We start from the raw sequence: 16,584 nt of genomic DNA on the forward strand, positions 1-16,584 counted from the left end.
CATTGCACCTGTGTGAGTTACTCCATCTGTAATTTCCTTAATGTCTTCTGATGTAAGAGGTGTAGTTGCAACCAAATGAAGATAATGAGATTTCCTCTGAGGCCCTCTTGATTCCTCTTGATTTACAATGCAACTTTTAATTAAAAGAGGGAAAGAAGGGGTGAGGAAGAGAGCTCATCAGTTTTAGTCAAGCCTTGAAGAAGGGAAAGTAAGACTGCATCTAGGAAAGGTGAATTGTCCCAAAGTTATTTTTAATTTTGCTGGTTCTCTAGCAGTAGGTACATGGTAAAGTGAAAGAGAGAAAGATGGATCTGTCAGAAACAGTGGTGAAGGAGACTTGGGATCACAGTTTGCTGCCATGAATGGATCAAACATCAGGACCTGAAGATTATTGATCAGGGCCTGTGCAGGAGGAAAGAGAACATCTGTTCTTGTTCTATCATCCCCTGCTCTGCTGGGGAGGGGATGTCACGTACTCTTCACGTTGGGTGAACTGAGAGAGGGAATAGGAGTAAGAAGCAAAGCCTTGTTTACATTTGTGTTTTCACCATTTTGCAACCTGTTAGCACTGAAACACTCAGAATTTTTCCAAAAGGCTATTTCAATGCAGGTGTGAAGTCTCGCACAGGAAACCTGCGTTTTCTCAGGTAGACCAAAAAAGTCTGCAGTTTGCTAGTTCCTAGTGACCACACATCTTGTACAAGCATAAAGGCTTGACCAGCCCAGGATTTAGAAACCAGCTTTCTCTTTGTGAGGCTCTTCTGCAGCTTAAAGGAACTATCTGGCAAAGATGGCATCAGAACTTTCTTTTTAATATGAAGAAAAATCCTGACAAAGAGAACAGTACCAGACCTTAACCTGGATTACTTGGACAAGAAGTAACCAATAATAGGCAGCATCTGTATTCTATGATGTGGATGGAAAGCAGTAAATATTTATCTGTCCTTTCTTTCCCTTTGAAATAAACACTTAAGGCTTTGCTGTCATTCAGATAATCTCTTTTTCTGTACTAACCCATCTCTTTAAGGGAGACATCTATTTCCTATTACTATCATATAAAGGCCCTGAACTAAAATATTTTGCATGCCTTTGCAGGCCTCCAGGAAACATTAAACACACAAAGACAGACAAACAGCTATGAAGCCCATGTTTAAAATTAGGAGCAGAGAAGGGAAGCAGAGTTTGTGGCTGCTTTTCTCAGGCCTGATCTGAAAAGGATCTCAAGTCAACTTGCTTATTTTGCATAAAAGTATCTTGTTTCTCAATATTAATTAAGACCAGCTGTTGAACCAGCAGGGCCAGTGGGCAGTTACGCCTTTTACCACACAGTGAATGCTTGGCCACTACAAGGGTATTTTTAAAGTATGCCTCTTATTAAAAAACAAAACAAAACAAACCACAACCTTGATTGCACAAAGTATTTGCTGGTTGCTGCTATAAGAACAGCCATTACCCAGTGATTGTCTGCTTGCCTGACATTGAAAAACTGAAAAATATTATTTGACAAAATATAAAAGCACATATGCATTTAAAATAGCTTTGCTGCAATAGGATTTCACTATCAGAATGCATTAGTTTTTGTAAGTGTAGGCAAAGGGAGAGAGAGCAGAAAATAAGAGTAATAGCTGCTGAAATCATTATGGAAAAACTGCTGGTGAATAACTTTGTTCATGAAAGTATTTATACTTGAGTGAGCAGGGAAGAGTCACAAGTGCAGGGATTTGAAAGGCAGGCCACCTCAAATGCTGCCCTTGGAAAGTACAAAGTCACTTCAGGATGACTTTTAAGAGTAGTACTTAACTGTCAAATTGTGGTTACTAGTCAAAATTTCCAAAGAGCTGTGCTGCTTTGGGCCTTAATGTACATAGTTAATTCCCCATCTCTGAAATGGACCTAATAATACAGACAATTTCTCATTAAGGACTGTTGTGAAAATTATGTAAATGGGAGTATAAGAAAGGGCGCAGTTGTGGCTCAAAGATCCTTCTAATGCAGTCTGCTGCTTTGGTAGTGGTCAGAGTCACAGGTCTAGGGGAAGGGTTAATGTAGAGGGCAAATACAAATTGCTACTTCACCTGAGATATCTGCACCTTCTAGTAACTTGTGTTTAGTAACTTCCCAAGCTAAGAGTTTTAGTTTAGGATTGTTCTTTCATTTTTTTGAATTTCATTTTTTGAGCTTGCTCACACAGTGGACCTCCACAAGATCCTGGGGCAATGAGCTCTGCAATCCAATTACATATAATGTATAAAAGTACTTCCTTTTGTTTGTTTTAAAACTTCTGCCTGAAGATTTCTTTCAGTGCCTCTTAGTTCTTGTGTTACCAGCAGGAATGAGCCATGTTCCCAGATTAGTGATATTGGTGCCTTTCACAATTTAATAGCACGCCTTCATCTCCTTTCTGCCCACACTTTCTCAGACTGAAGAATCCTCATTTTTTCAGTGTCTCCATGTCAAGAAACAGTTGAGGAGCTTGCATTGTTCTTACTACCCTCCTCTATTCCTTATCTAGTTTTAACTTCGAGGTGATAATCTGTAAGAGGCATGCTATCAATTCTAAATGTTGCTATTCATGAGATAGTATTTTTTGTTTGCTTGGGACTTCTTGGTGGCCAGTCATTCGAGATGAATTGAGTATTACATTATGTCTTATGTAAGTGTTATAAAGCACACAAATACTTGTACTAGTCCTTACAGGGAAGATCTTTTAGGGATCTGTTTTCCCCTAGTGAGATGTAATGATTTTGAAAATGGAGAGCCGACTATCCACTATGCTATACTTATTTCTGAGCTGAGTTAGAGCTAGTTTCTTTAGGAGCAATGCAGAGGAAGAATGAAATTCAGAGGAAAAATTGTTTTTCTTACTGAGATTCCAGAATGAAACCTTTTTACATCTAAGAAACTTAATCAAAAACTGCCTGGGCATCGTCTTCCTTTCTATAGCAGCTGTTTCCACTCCGTATTTTAATGAGTGGGCTGAACCTTTGGGGAAGGGCTTTCCCCTCCCTCCCCCGCACTCCTAGGCATCCCTATGTAAAAGGCTGTGCTACAGTATCAAGCTCTGTGCTTCTGTTGAATGAGTAAATGCCTATGGCTGGACGGTCCAAAGGAAAGGCTACATCATGTTCTCAGCTAGTTAAGCTCCTTAATGCAAGCTTTTTAAAATTTTCCTGGATATTCAACTGATGTGATTTTGGCTGCAAGAAGTATTTAAAACCTCAGAAGATTTAAGACCTTTCCAATCTCTTCTATGTTTTCCGCTATAAATAACTTGTGGAGTATCTGTTGGTTTTGGAGGTAGATTCTGTTTGCATTACTTCATTTTACATTTCCTGTTAACTGTTTATATCTCTTCTGAATGACTTATAAATTCCCTAAAGTTGTATACTGAGATTCTTGGAGGAAAGTAGCTCAAATGGTGTTGTGTATGATGAGTAGTGGAAAATATTGGTTCCCTTTTACTGTATAACAATCTGAGATTTACTTATCACTACAGATGTTGTTTCCAAGCTGCTTTTTGAGCCCCCTATTTCTTGATTCATCTCTGCTTGCTGAGTGACTTTTTTTTTTATCCTGGTTGTATAGTTTTATTCAATGCCTAATCAGTCCCTCTTGTGTGTGCTGAGAACATCTGCTTTGCAAGTTTCTGTCCGCTTTCACAGTAATACAATAATTTCTCTGTCTTTTTTATGCTTTCTCATATGAAGCAGAACTGAGAAAATGGTGAAAGCAGTGGCAATTTTTTTTTTTTCTGGTTTTCCTTCAGCGCATTCACTAAACTCAGCAAATAGCAGAATTCCCTCTGGAATACTGGGAAGCAGCCCAAACTCACTACAGTTGCATTTTGCTGGACTATTCTTGTAGCAGGGTTTTCTTTTTTTCCTCTCTTTCTCTTTTGTGGCCTGCTGAAATTCCTTCTGTTGCAGCTGCATTCTTGATTGATTCCATTCTCAGATAGGCATTTCTTGCCTGTTAAATTTCCCCAAATGAACATCCTGAAACAAAAGTAAAAGAGATGCTATGCGTCTTAACTGCAAATTCAAGTTGAGAAATTTTTTTAGTAAAACTGGGAAGCTTGGAGATAGGCTCAACTTCAAGCCTTTTTATTAACTTAATTAATTTGGGACTGAAATTATTGTCTTAATTTAACAGAAAATCAAGGCTGACATTAAGCTTTAGAAACTTAAAGTTTGGGTTTGGTTCTAGATTTCTCTGCTGCAGCTGCAACCATTTATGGTGAGACTCAAACTTGATGATTTGACTCAATAATTAGTAGCACAGTTAAAACATGTAAAATGAGACCTAAGGTTAGGTCTTCCTCGGTTATGCTGGCATAAATTCCTTTAATTTTAAAAGTTGCGGTCTCTGTGAGCATGCAGATGCTTGGACTTTAAGACAAGCATTGTGGTTGATATCTGGGCAGGATCTTCACTCTCATTTTCCAATTTTATTCTACTCAAGTAATCACCTGCATCTGTCCTTGCAATATTCACCTCACCTGAGATTTGCATGGCAGCAAATAGCTCGTGCTACCCCAAAACAGGGTACAGGCATTCTTGTGGCCTCAGGTAGACTGTGTTGTGTAGAGCAGCCCAGCAACTGCTCTTCGGTACCAGAGTTATTCTGTAGGCTTTAGTCTGAGAAATTAAAACTGCAGCTAATCTGCGTTTCATTCTGATACAGCTCCAGGCTATGAGCCTGTCTGTTCTGGTTGGGAAAACCAGCTGTTAAATTAAGCAGATAGAGGTTACAGTAAGTCTAGGATCACTTAAAAAGCACTTTTTGATTTGGTTGGATTTGGGTGATAGCTGAAGATGGTAACCCTGTCTCTTTCTCAGGATAGACTTTAATATTTGCTTTACATATTATTAATCTTCTTGCTTAGTAACTTATGGTTGTTCTGAAAGACTGGAGCTGTATTATATACATTGTTGCAAGTAAAGGGCTACCTGCTGCTGCTCCCAAGTGGAGTCCCACTCTGCAGGGCCTTCTCAAGCATCCACGAGTGCCTTTCCAGTTCTCCCATCAGTGAGTGGAGATGGCTGTTAATGGTCTGAGTTTAGGGGGCTGAACAGTACTGAACACCATAGTTTCCTGTTAAGCTTTCCAGATGATTTCCTTGAAGTTTAAATGACAAAGTTTGTTATTCCACAACTTCCTGAGGCAAACAGTTCAACAGAGGCAGTCATTTAGGGGAAGAGCCACAACCCAGAGCATGGTTAATAGCTTTTAAAGCACCTTGTAGAGAGCTTCCTGCCTGTTCTACAGGAGAGATGTCCCTTGTGAGACTCCTCTGAGGTGACTGAATGGTCTCCCCTTAGGCAAAATACCCTCTCTATGCAACCATCGTATGATGGTTTGCACACCTATAGTCCATGGCCAACGAGAGAGAGAGAAATAACTAGATGCAGGCGTAAGTGGGCACAGCAGCCTTGTCCAGCCTGCCCTGTGGCAGATGAAAACGAGCTTTGGCAGTGAACTGGGGCTCACTAGGAGGAATAAGGTTAATACCTAACTCTGTGGCACACATTCTGTGATCTCTAGCATGTTATTTGATCTGTCTGCATTAAGTTTCCCCACCTGTGAGTGTAATAATGCTTCATTTGTCTGTATTAGCTGTGAACTAGTCTGATAAGGACTATAGTCTTATACACACCTAGCACATTAGGTGTAGGATTTGACTGGACCTTTGGATAATGCTGTAATAAAAATACTGAAATATGAAAACAGGTTATTTCAGGTAACTGCATCAACTGTATTTATCCATATAGAAGGCATATGCTGAATTAAAGATCTGCTGAAAGCTTTATTAGGGAAGAGTCACATCTGTCACATAGAGCATGTCTGTTTTATTTCACTTTACTCGCATTAATCCACAGAAATGAGATATTTCTCTTTTGGTGGTAAGTTCTGCTAATATCTGAATGGAGGGAATCAGAGATTTATGTGTTGATGTCCCCTACTAGGCAAGCTGCAGTAATGTTTAGCACATTAATATGTTTTAATGTAACTTTCTAAATTATTTTTAGATTGCATTAAAATCTGCTGGCACTGTATGTGGTAGATTCTCCAGGGCCAAGAGCACATAACTCAGGGCTGTCCTGTCTTACAAGAAACCCCATCCAGCCCCTGACTTGATTAGTTTCTGAATTCGCACAGGTGTATGTTCTGAGCTCCCAAGACTCACAAGACCCACTTAATTTTCACAGAGAATATACTCTGGAGCCTGTTTCTTTTTTGTCTACCCCTCATCATTTTGCCAGGTTATGAGAAGCTTTTGGCACTCAAATCTTTGCTGACCTGTTTTGCAGCTCACTCTCGGATAACTCTTCAGAGTCTTCATCCTCACTCACTGTCCTGATATATTCTGTGTGACAAAGTAATTTTCAACTCTGCTGATTCTGATGTTGGAGTAAAAAAAAAAAAAAAAGTTGAAGAAAAATGGGTAAACAGAAAATTTGGGTCCTTATTAATGAGTAAGGGAGAGTAGGTAAAATGTGAAAAGATTTGTAGGGAGTATTGTTTAAATATATAATTTTCTGTGTGATGTGTGAGTGATTCTTTAAAGATTATATGAAATGAATGTATTTTATGAAGAATAGAGTATTAATTATCTGTAATGATATACTTTCTTGTGGATAGTATGCATAGAAAGACTGTCATCCATGAAGTAATCAAAAGGCATAGGTGGATTTTTCTTTCAGTGTGCTCAGTGTTCTCATTCTTCCAAATTTCATGTTGTGAATCAGAGAATGGCTGGGGTAGGAGGGAACATGGGATTCATAGAAGTAAAGGAATTGTTTATGATGCCATCGGAAATCAAATGGCACTAGGAATGACTTTGGACATGTCTTTCTCTGCATTATTCATCCCAAGTTTTTTTGTGATTGGGCAGATGAAGGTGCTCTTTCTGGTTGGGATCTGTATGGCTGCAAGTACTGGCATGGTTCAGATTCCGTGATGAGGACCATAACTTGGATTTACAGCAATAGAACTGAGACCTGGAGTAGCTGTGTTTGAAATCAGTTGTTCTGGATTGGCACAGGAGTAAGTGAAGTCTCTGCTCTTAAGAAATGCTGCTGTGGTTGAATTGGTGTAAATGTTAGCTGGAATATTCCAGGAGAATACAGCAAATAAATGTCAGAATCTGGTTGTTTTGGGATGGAGGGACTGAGTACTTAATGTGGAGATAAAAGTGCAAAGCTTTTAAAAAATGATCAATACTCTGTAAGTGCTTGAAAAGGAGGCTGGTGGTTTTAGTTCTGTTTTTAGTTGAGAAAATGAGACACTGCTCTGTATTGCAGTGATTGCAGAAGGCTGGGAATAAAGCTCAGATTTCCTGAATCCCAGTTCCTCAATGAGCTCTTTGAGAATCTGAGTCCTGCTGAATTATCTTCAGGGAGGAAACATCATGCTGAATTGTGATTACTTAGTAACACTGTGAATGGGAGCATCCTAAAAGGTTTGAAAGTTCAGTGTCATCAGAAAAATCTGTTTTTCATAAAGGCAAATCTGGTAGATGTGTGGATAAACGTCTTCTAAAAATACAAGGGTGGGAAAGGGGGGGAGACATATCCATTAATTCTATTGCATCTTACAGTACTACCAGGAGCAGGATGTTGTCCTTGGTAAATTCCACATGCTTATGGATAATGTCTTACTGTTGTGTAAGCTTCCACACATTTCCTGTTTCCTCTATATTTCCTCAAAGTGTTGTGGGTTGTTTTCTTCCTGAAATGTCTGTTTCTTACAGGGAAGGCAAGACTACTGTAACATTCTCCCCAATAAGTCATGTGCTGTGAGAGGAGATTGTAACTTTAAATTGTGTTAGAGCTTTTCATGTGATCAGCTACTCCTAAAAATGGCAAAACATCACTGTTTCATGCATGCTGAAGGGTTGTAAATAAGAAGCTATCCCAAAATACCATAGTTTTTGGCAGGGACAAGAATTTTGGCAGGAAGTTTGCCTGCAGATAACACACAAGACTACTACTTTAAATGTTGGGGTTTTTTTTTTTTTTAATAAGATCATAAGTTTTCCTGCAGTTTTTTACATGATAATTAGTATTTGAACCATTTTGGGGGGGCACATTGCATGTAATTAAGTTTATAGACTTGTCCAAACCCTCAAATCATCAGCTCCTACACATAAATGGCAACTCATCTATCACATCTTCAGTAGCAAGGGGGAGCAGGCTGTCTCAGAGCAATTTAAAATGCTTTTCTTTCATATTTGCCAAGTTCTTTTATTCTCTGTAGGTTTTAATGACTCAGACCTCTGAAATCTCTTCCATACATGGTTAAAGTGTAACCACTGGTTGGGGGTGGAGGGTGAGGATGGAGGGAACAACTTGCTGAAGTGATAGCGTTTTAAAGAAACTTGGGTGGTTTTCTTGAAACAGCATTTCAATCCTAAATCATACATACATACATATTCACACACAGGGCATCTCACAGCTGTAATCATGCTGGAAGCTAGGGGAAATAAGTATCCATATACAGTGAATGTAGTGTGTTTGCATCCAGCAAGAGTAGCTAGCCTCAATCCTCCATACAGGCCCATCTTCTTAGCCAGGATCCTTTTCTGGGGTCTTATTTCTACAAGATTCCTTCAGCCTTTCTGCCTTTGTCCATCTTTTACACATGTGTTAATGAAATAACTTGGTTAATATCACCTTCTTTTAACAGTGGACACCCATTGCAGATCTATCTCGTTCTGCCCTTAAAGTAGCTTAGCACAGACAGCACTTACTTTTGAGCAGGTCAGTAATGGATGGTTGGCAGAGCTATCAGATCCAAAGTTTTGCACCCATTTCTATTTTTAAAATATCCTCTAAAATTATTTTAAGTTTTCTGTGTGACTGAGCCCTCTTTCAAGCTAGAAATGTATTCAGAGGGTCTGATTTGGTCTAGTGCTCACTAGTGTCGGATGAACTGAGTTGTCATACTGTCTCTGTCACAAACTTGTTGTGTCATAGTGGTCAAATCATCTAGTAATTGTGGGTAGGATTTTCAGAAGCACACAGCGCTTATGTAAATCCATTCTCATTCAAGCTGATGGAGGCCTAAATCTTATTTCCCCTAAGGCTTCGTTACACTGCCTGGCAAGGTCAAGGTCCTTAAAATGAGGCTTTTTACCCTGCCAGAGGGGTATAAAGGGACCCCATGCAAATGCAAATCTGACACTGACAATTTTTCCATTGATTTCAGTGGAAGCAAAATTAAACAAACACAGCAGCTTTTTAAAAATTTCAATTTGTGCTTCTGTTTCCCCAGTGTAAATATAAGCCTAATAACATGTTCCTACTTCATACAAATGCAGCAAAGCTAATTTAATGTTTGTATAGCCATTTGAAGATGTCCAGCACTACATAAGTGTCAACTCGCATCATTAACTTGAACTAATTTGTCTGCTGATCAGTGAAAATTTTTTATGTTATTTTATATCTCTCTGAGAAACATCCCCAAATCCAAGTCATTTAGTTTTATTAAGACAAATGATGTATTGATCATGAATTTAAGAGCCCCAAGTGTGGTGTGGACTTCTGATGTGCAGGCCTGCATCATTGTGGGAGGGTGTTTGGTCCCATGTTAATCATGCTGTAGGTCACAAGACTGTTGATGGGAGCCAATTTCTTTCTGTCCCAACACTACAACACTCTATCAGTTGCTCATGGCATTTTATAACAGATCCTTGCAAAAGTTCACAAGGGTATGAGGATCGCTGTCTTCTAAATGCCACGTGTATTTTGCAGATTGATAATGGAATGTTTTGTTGCCATGATGAACTGCCTTTTCTCCTGTTGATATTCTAGAGCTCAGATTAATACCACACCCTGTAGCTCAGGATAGCTCACTCAATTTGTATTACAGCGTTAACAGAAGTAAAAAGAAAAACGTATTTTAAGGGTGCTCCTGTTACATGAGCTGAAATGGTTGCTAGCTAAGTTAAGAGACCACAATAGTAAGCGTCAATTTAATAGTAACATACAAACACATACAGATGTCTGCACATCCTTGCTTGCCAAAGAAATCCCTGCCTACGTGAGTGACTGCCTTGCTGTCAACAGGCTTGCTCATGAAAAGGCTGTTTGTGTATGAAATTGCAAAATCGAATCCTAAAAAAAGATCGCAACATGGTTATCCTGTGAAAGTGGGGGGTTATCTTGAGGCATAGGGCTTTTGTCATATCTTTAAACAAGTATGGTGCAAAAATGATTGTGCTCCAGAATGTTACTTCAGGAAACATCTCATTCTATTTCCATTCCTTAGTGCTGTCTCTGGATTTACGTGATCAATAATGTACATAAATCTTTCATGGACTTAATCTAGATTTCCTTCTCTTGTTGTATTTTTGTCTCTGTCAACATTGGAATAAACGGGGCCTGCTAGAACAGATTATTAAATATGACTAATAATATTGACTGTTTCTGTAATGCAACCAGATTTACAATTGGAAAAGCTAACTGGGGTTTGTTAATACAGGAGCAGTAAAGCAGGTTGGAAATTATTAAATCAGCAGTTTTCTGATAAATGTGTAGCTAGCCAAGAGGACTCCTTACCTTCTCTCATGTTCAGTGCAGCATATGTTAAGCAGCTTATGTTTAAATGCATTACATTTTATTGGCTACAATGTTTTATAGTTGATACAGTTGTCCAGCTCCCCCAATACTCCAAAGAGGTTGTATCCGGAGACCGCCAGTGATGTATAACCATCATTAAGACTATGGATGCAACCAGGGTGCAGATTTCTTCTGAGAAATCTAGACCCAAACCCAGCTTTTAAGAAAAGGGCCCTGGTCTCATCTGTGTCAGAGCAGAGAGGGGTGCCAGGATCTTGGTGTCATTTGAACGCTCAGCCACACAGCCTCCTTGGGACCTTTGGGAAGGTGGAAGGGTGACCATTTTATGAAAATGCTGTTTTAGTGTTCCAGACCTACCACTTTTAACAAAGAACTGTGCCATCTGGCATTTGATTAGTTATCTTAATGCCACAGAATCCCAAATATTCCGGCATAGCGTGGTCTATACTTTAAGGACAAATGTATTTCCAGTCTGGAATTGACACCTTCAGCTGTGGTATTTGCACCAAATGTGGCAGGGTCCAAACAACCTCTCTGCCAAAACACAAACCACAACTTTAAAACCCACAACTTTAAGTCTTTTACAAGCTGACACTACCTAACTACATATATACTGTTCTGGTGGGAAAAGAAATCTGCATGGCTGTTCTGTGCTAGTTGTTCCCTTTCCTTTTGTAAAGGATTAAGCATCTCCATGTAGCAGGGAATGAGAGCAGCCCTGCGAGTGGGGGCTACTGCCTGTGTGCTATGATCTACATCTAGCTAGTTGCCGTGATCTCAGCTATTACCACCTGAGGCTGTGACAGAGGGTTTATTGCTGTGTTTGCTATGGGGAGGTAAATCTCACTTCTCTGTGAAAAATGAGGTCTCCAGGCTTTTTCCATAGTGAGTAGAGAAAGAAAAGCACTGCAATGGGGTGATTCATTCCAGCTTATGTGCCTGTCTTAGGACAGGATGACTTGTCCTCTCAAAGCACTTGTCACTCACCATTGACTGCAGAGGTAACTGTCTAGATGCCTGACATTTGGTTAACTCTAGTTAGGTGAAGAAGTTCCTGTCATTGCTATTTATCCCTCATGTTTGTACATGAGGAAATGTCCATGTTTAGAATCAATGGCATCACTAATTGTTATCTTGAGTGAGGATCGTGTTTTACAAAGTTCCTGTACGCATATGCTGGTTTGCAAGCCACACTTTGGCAACTTTTCTTTCTTCTTTTTTTTTTTTTTAAATTTTCGCTGCTGGAAAGCACTGGGTATCTGGTCTTGTTGGGAAATAGAAAGTAGGGGGTCACAAAGAGATAATTAAAACTGCAGGTCTCTGCAAGATCTAAAATTTCTGAAAAAAGATTAGAGTTTTGTGCTACAAATGCTTCAGGTGCATTGGTGGTTAATCGGAGCTGAATGGGATCTCACCTTTTTGCATGTGTAAAGTTGCTAATTAGGAGTGGACATTTCTGCTCTGAACATGTCACATAATTGTTGTGGAAACTTATTGTTATGAATTTGCAAAGAATGTAAGTATCCAGAGGAAGTTAGGGGCAAAGTTAAATCTGTTTAGTAAAGTCCAGTGGCACTTGTGTAAGTCGTGTGCTTCCTCGGAAGCCATCTGCAATTGCAGGTGTTTACATCCTTAAAGTTACGGTAACACCAGTGAAACACATCAGTGAAAGTGATCATGTGCACAGAGTTAAATAGTTGCAGGGATAAATCCCAGTTTTGGGTGGGTTGGGTTTTTTTTGGGGGGGGGGTGGTTTTTTGTTTGTTTTTCTTTGTTGGTTTTGGTTCTTTTTTGAAACCTGGACCTGCTGGCATCCAAGCTGTCCTGGGGGTTCCTTAACAAATGGTGGGGGTGGGAAGACCCAGTTTATTGTTCCAGCAGGAGGACTTGTGTTCTGTTTGTATTAATTTTGTCGAGGACGGGAGGAAGGAGTTGTAGTAAGACACTGTGTCCTTGTCTTCTCATTTTGCATTGGTGAGGAAAGAAGACCTGGTTTGATTGCCAGGCATACTGAATTCCTTGAGTCAGGGGCCTGGTGTACCAAGGGGATTAGTAATGTCAGATTCCACTCTGCTGTCTGCTGAACCGCTTCACTGATGCGACGTGAGCTGTTTCCTGGTAGGGCCAGTTTGGATGGAGGGCACTTCCATGCATGTGTGGTGAGTTGCACTTTGCAAGGCACTGGACAGCTAACTTGTTTTGCACAGTCCAACAAAGTTATGATACGGAGGTGACTTCTGTTCACTCCTGGACTGCTTTCAAGATCCTGTTGTCGCGGAGTGGTTATTAAGTAGAGAGCGGTTCTCTTCCGAGTCATCCAATTTCTTCATTATGTTGTTTATGCGCTTCTCTAGGCACGCTAGTGGAGTGTGTCTGTTGAAGGGTGTCAACACTTCACTGTATAAGTGTATTAATTAACTCTTAATATCTTGATTGTAGACCTGAAGCCCCAGATCACTTCAGTTATTTAGAGAAGCAGAGCCTGGAGAGGGCTTGCTGTATCATTAAGGATGCTCTTTGTTGTTTCAGGAGTCTGCTGGCAATTGACTGCACTGTAGACTCAGTTCATCAGCCTGCTTGTGGCTTTCTTTGGGACATTAGACAAAACATCCTGCTTGTGCTTCAATTTCTCCATCACCAGAGCAGGAACAGCTCTTACATAGTCGTAGCAATAGAGACTTCTCAGCTTAGAGTTGCTATGAAGTTGTTCAGATGACTATGTTGTAGAAATATATCATTTTGTTCTGACTGAAATGCAGCATTACCATTCCCCTTGTAATTCTCTTTAAGAAGAGAGTGCCAGGACTTTAGCACTGACAGCAGTTCTCTCACTGCATCACCAGGCAAATTCTTGCTATTTGTAACAGCATAGTTTCCATTTGTCATAACAGACTATTTCTAAGCTTTGCTCATTATTTAGGACTGGATTATATCACTTTGTTTGTTTCTGTAGATGCTTTAATCAGAAACCAAGTCTAGATGTAGCAGGTTGGCAGTAGATCAGGTCGAACTACCCAAGGTTTTGCTGAGACTAAATAAGGCTTAAATATTTTAATTCTGTTTCCTCTTCACTTTACTTATCATGCTGCCATTGACAGAAGCAAGGCTGCTTTCCTGAGTGTTGATCAACCTTCTGCATAGTCAGTAAGTGCTGTTAGCAGTGTTTAAAATACAAATGACTTGATGCAAGAGAGAGACAGGGGTTTGAATAGCTAACCCTCCTTGTTTTGGCAAGCCTATTAAGATGTCAAGTGGCTCAGATGGTGGACAGGATTCTGAGACCTGCAGTAGCACAGCCCTGACGTTTGGAACTGGCAGCCAGCTGAAGGTAACAGTGCACATAGTCTGTTTTCACAGTGATTCTCCTCACAGGTCTGTATCTGGTAATAGGCTGCCACTGGCAATTTGCATGGCAATTTGGACTAATTGCCAACAGTGTTGTCACCTGTCACAAATAATTCATAATCAAACACTGCCTTTCTGCAACTCTGGGCAATTACCATGTGTGTTACAAGATGTGTTAGAATGTACTGTGATCAGTAAACAGCATTATACTGACTTTTGCCTACTGCTTCCTGAAGCATGCTGGTGGAAGCCAACTTGCTGCAAGACATGGCTGCTTCTGGCCCACAGAAGACATCCTTTGTTTTCTGTGTGCAGGAGCCAAGAATGAGGGATGGCTTACACTCAGAGTGGGCTATGTGACAAAATACTGCTTTAAGAGCACTGATACCCCCAAAAGGGCCTCATGGTGAGGCAGTTTGACTTTAAATCATCCTCTCAGAATAAAAGACTCAATCTTCAACTCCTCAAACTAAGGTCTTAGAGCAATGTGGGCTTTATGGAAAGTGCTGTTCTGATTTTTAGCAATTGAGTCAGTAAAACAGCATGACTTGGCATCTGGTTATAGAAGAGGTTGGGGAAACATTTTGCTTGCCAAATATGCAAAGCATTTGTGTGATTTACTTCAGCAGAGATGTGAAATACATCCTACTCAGTCTGGGCTAAGGAGGAACCCTGGGGCTAGGAAAGCGCAGAGCTTTGAATGGCAAATGGAGAGTGGAAAAGCTGTGAACCCCCAAGGAGATGCCTTGTCTCCCACCTGCTTGAGGCCAGCCTGTGGTGGTGATAGACCTACATCTGGATTGAACCCCTAGGACAGTTCTCTATGTGACACAGTGGAACGATGAGATTTGACAGAGCATGAAAGTGAGTTTAGGCTCCTGTTCCAGAAGAGCTCCTGTGCTGTTTTGTGGAACACAGAGTGCTATTGGAACTTCCTGATGTGGTTAGGGCCAGTGCTGTGAGGTCTCTGATTTGCGACACAATTTAGTTATACATGAAGATAAAATGTCAACTGTTCCAGTCTTGTTGCCTATGATAGCTTTAAGGAAACAAACATCTCAAACGCTGCAAGCTAATGAACTGCAGATACTATTTAGTTGCCAGTATCAAATCTGTTGTATCATCTTCTATATATGGACTTGACTTCTGAAAGCTGTAAGTTAGAATTTGTCCTTTTACTTATCTGGGGTTAGGCTTCCTGAATACTTTCCCATGAATTATGCAAATGATGAGGAGAATAAAATGGGCCAGTATACATCCAAATTTGGTTCACAGACGTTACTAGAGTAGAATTTCTTTGCATTGCGGAATTCTGTCTCCTTCCAGGAAACACATGTACCAGTGACCTCGGTGAATCAGTCAGTCTTCTATGGAAGATCTCATTCTGTACAACTGAGATAACATATTTTAATGCAGTTTAGATTACGTATCTGAGAGTGAATTTAGTCACCCACCTCTTCACAGAGCACATGAAGCATTCCTCTTTCCTTGTTACTACATGACAATTTTCTGATAGCAAAGCAAGAAAGGATGAGATCCACGTGAAGAATGTATTGCTGGTACATTGTGACAGAAATGTGTGCAGACTGTGAATGTAAGTTATGAAAAAACTGCACCTTCTAGACAGAGATGACTCCACCTCCCTCTTTGTCTAGAAAGAAACAGCAGGATCCTAGTGCATGGATATAACTGCACCGACACAACTTTGGTAAAGTTAGTCATGGATCATACTTCATATCAGTACCTTAGTAGATCTGCTTTCCCTTCAGCTCCCTTCTTTTTCAAGATTCCTGGTCTTATTCCTGTTGAACAAAGAGCTGTTGCTTCATCGCTTTTGACAATGGGCTCAAGAATTGACTTGCATAAAAATGCCTTGAAATCCATGGGTGTTTTGCCATAGAGTATGCCAGGTTCATTTCCTGAACATAAAAGGTTTATCATCTCTACATCATCAATAATACCAAGAGGTGTGATAATCGCTGGCTCAAGTGGCTATGGAAAGCTGTGGTCCTGGCTAAGAAATTCTTCCAGTGTGGAGGTGAATTTGGGGTGAAGCTAAGGGTCAACAGACAAGAGACTGTTCATGTAGTTACCTCCATTGCATGGATGTGCCTTGATGGTCTAAGTAGTGCATACTTTTAACTGTTAGAGAGCCTCCTTACACTAATCTGTTGAGCTCTACTTTAAAAAACACAAGTGTCTGACTCAATAAAATGTGGGAAATGAGGAGAAAATTTTTAATAATTATTGTGAAAGTTTATTCAGCTTCTCTTGGCACATAACACAACTGGGAGCTTCTATGCCATATGTGAGCTATGGAGAGTTTAGAATGAAATAGTTCTCCTTCTGAGGCTTGAATACATTTCAGGAGTAAAATATGTTGGCCATGAGCACATGTTACAAATGACTGTGTGAAAGTTAAGCACAGTCACCTTCACTGCATACAGGCCTCGCAGATTTATCAGTCAAGAAGCAAAGAACTGAGTCTGTAATGCTTCGTGCCTCTTGATATTGATCTTTGGAATGAGGATATCTTCCTAACTCATTCCAGTCCTGTCATGCTGGGAGCAGCTCTGTTTGCTCTGATGACAGGGAAATGTGGTGGAACAATGCTGGCTTACGCTTGCTGAGAACAGGAGTACAATGCAATGGAAGT

At 40.2% G+C, this 16,584-nt stretch overlaps 1 protein-coding gene across 3 annotated transcripts in view; it reads left to right on the forward strand.

The window, feature by feature from the left end:
- The window catches only part of SORBS1 (sorbin and SH3 domain containing 1), a 179,322-nt gene that overhangs the window by 54,559 nt on the left and 108,179 nt on the right, over window positions 1-16,584 (forward strand). Inside the window, exon 1 of one of the 3 annotated variants that reach the window (XM_069796385.1) lies at window positions 3,032-3,206. The exons of the other annotated variants lie outside the window; for them this stretch is intronic. The gene's annotated coding sequence lies outside the window, so the exon portion shown is untranslated. Of the gene's footprint in view, window positions 1-3,031; window positions 3,207-16,584 lie in introns of those variants that run through there. 3 annotated transcript variants of the gene reach the window in all.

Source organism: Haliaeetus albicilla, chromosome 11 (assembly GCF_947461875.1).
Source record: "Haliaeetus albicilla chromosome 11, bHalAlb1.1, whole genome shotgun sequence".
In the NCBI taxonomy this organism is placed as follows: Eukaryota; Metazoa; Chordata; class Aves; order Accipitriformes; family Accipitridae; genus Haliaeetus; species Haliaeetus albicilla.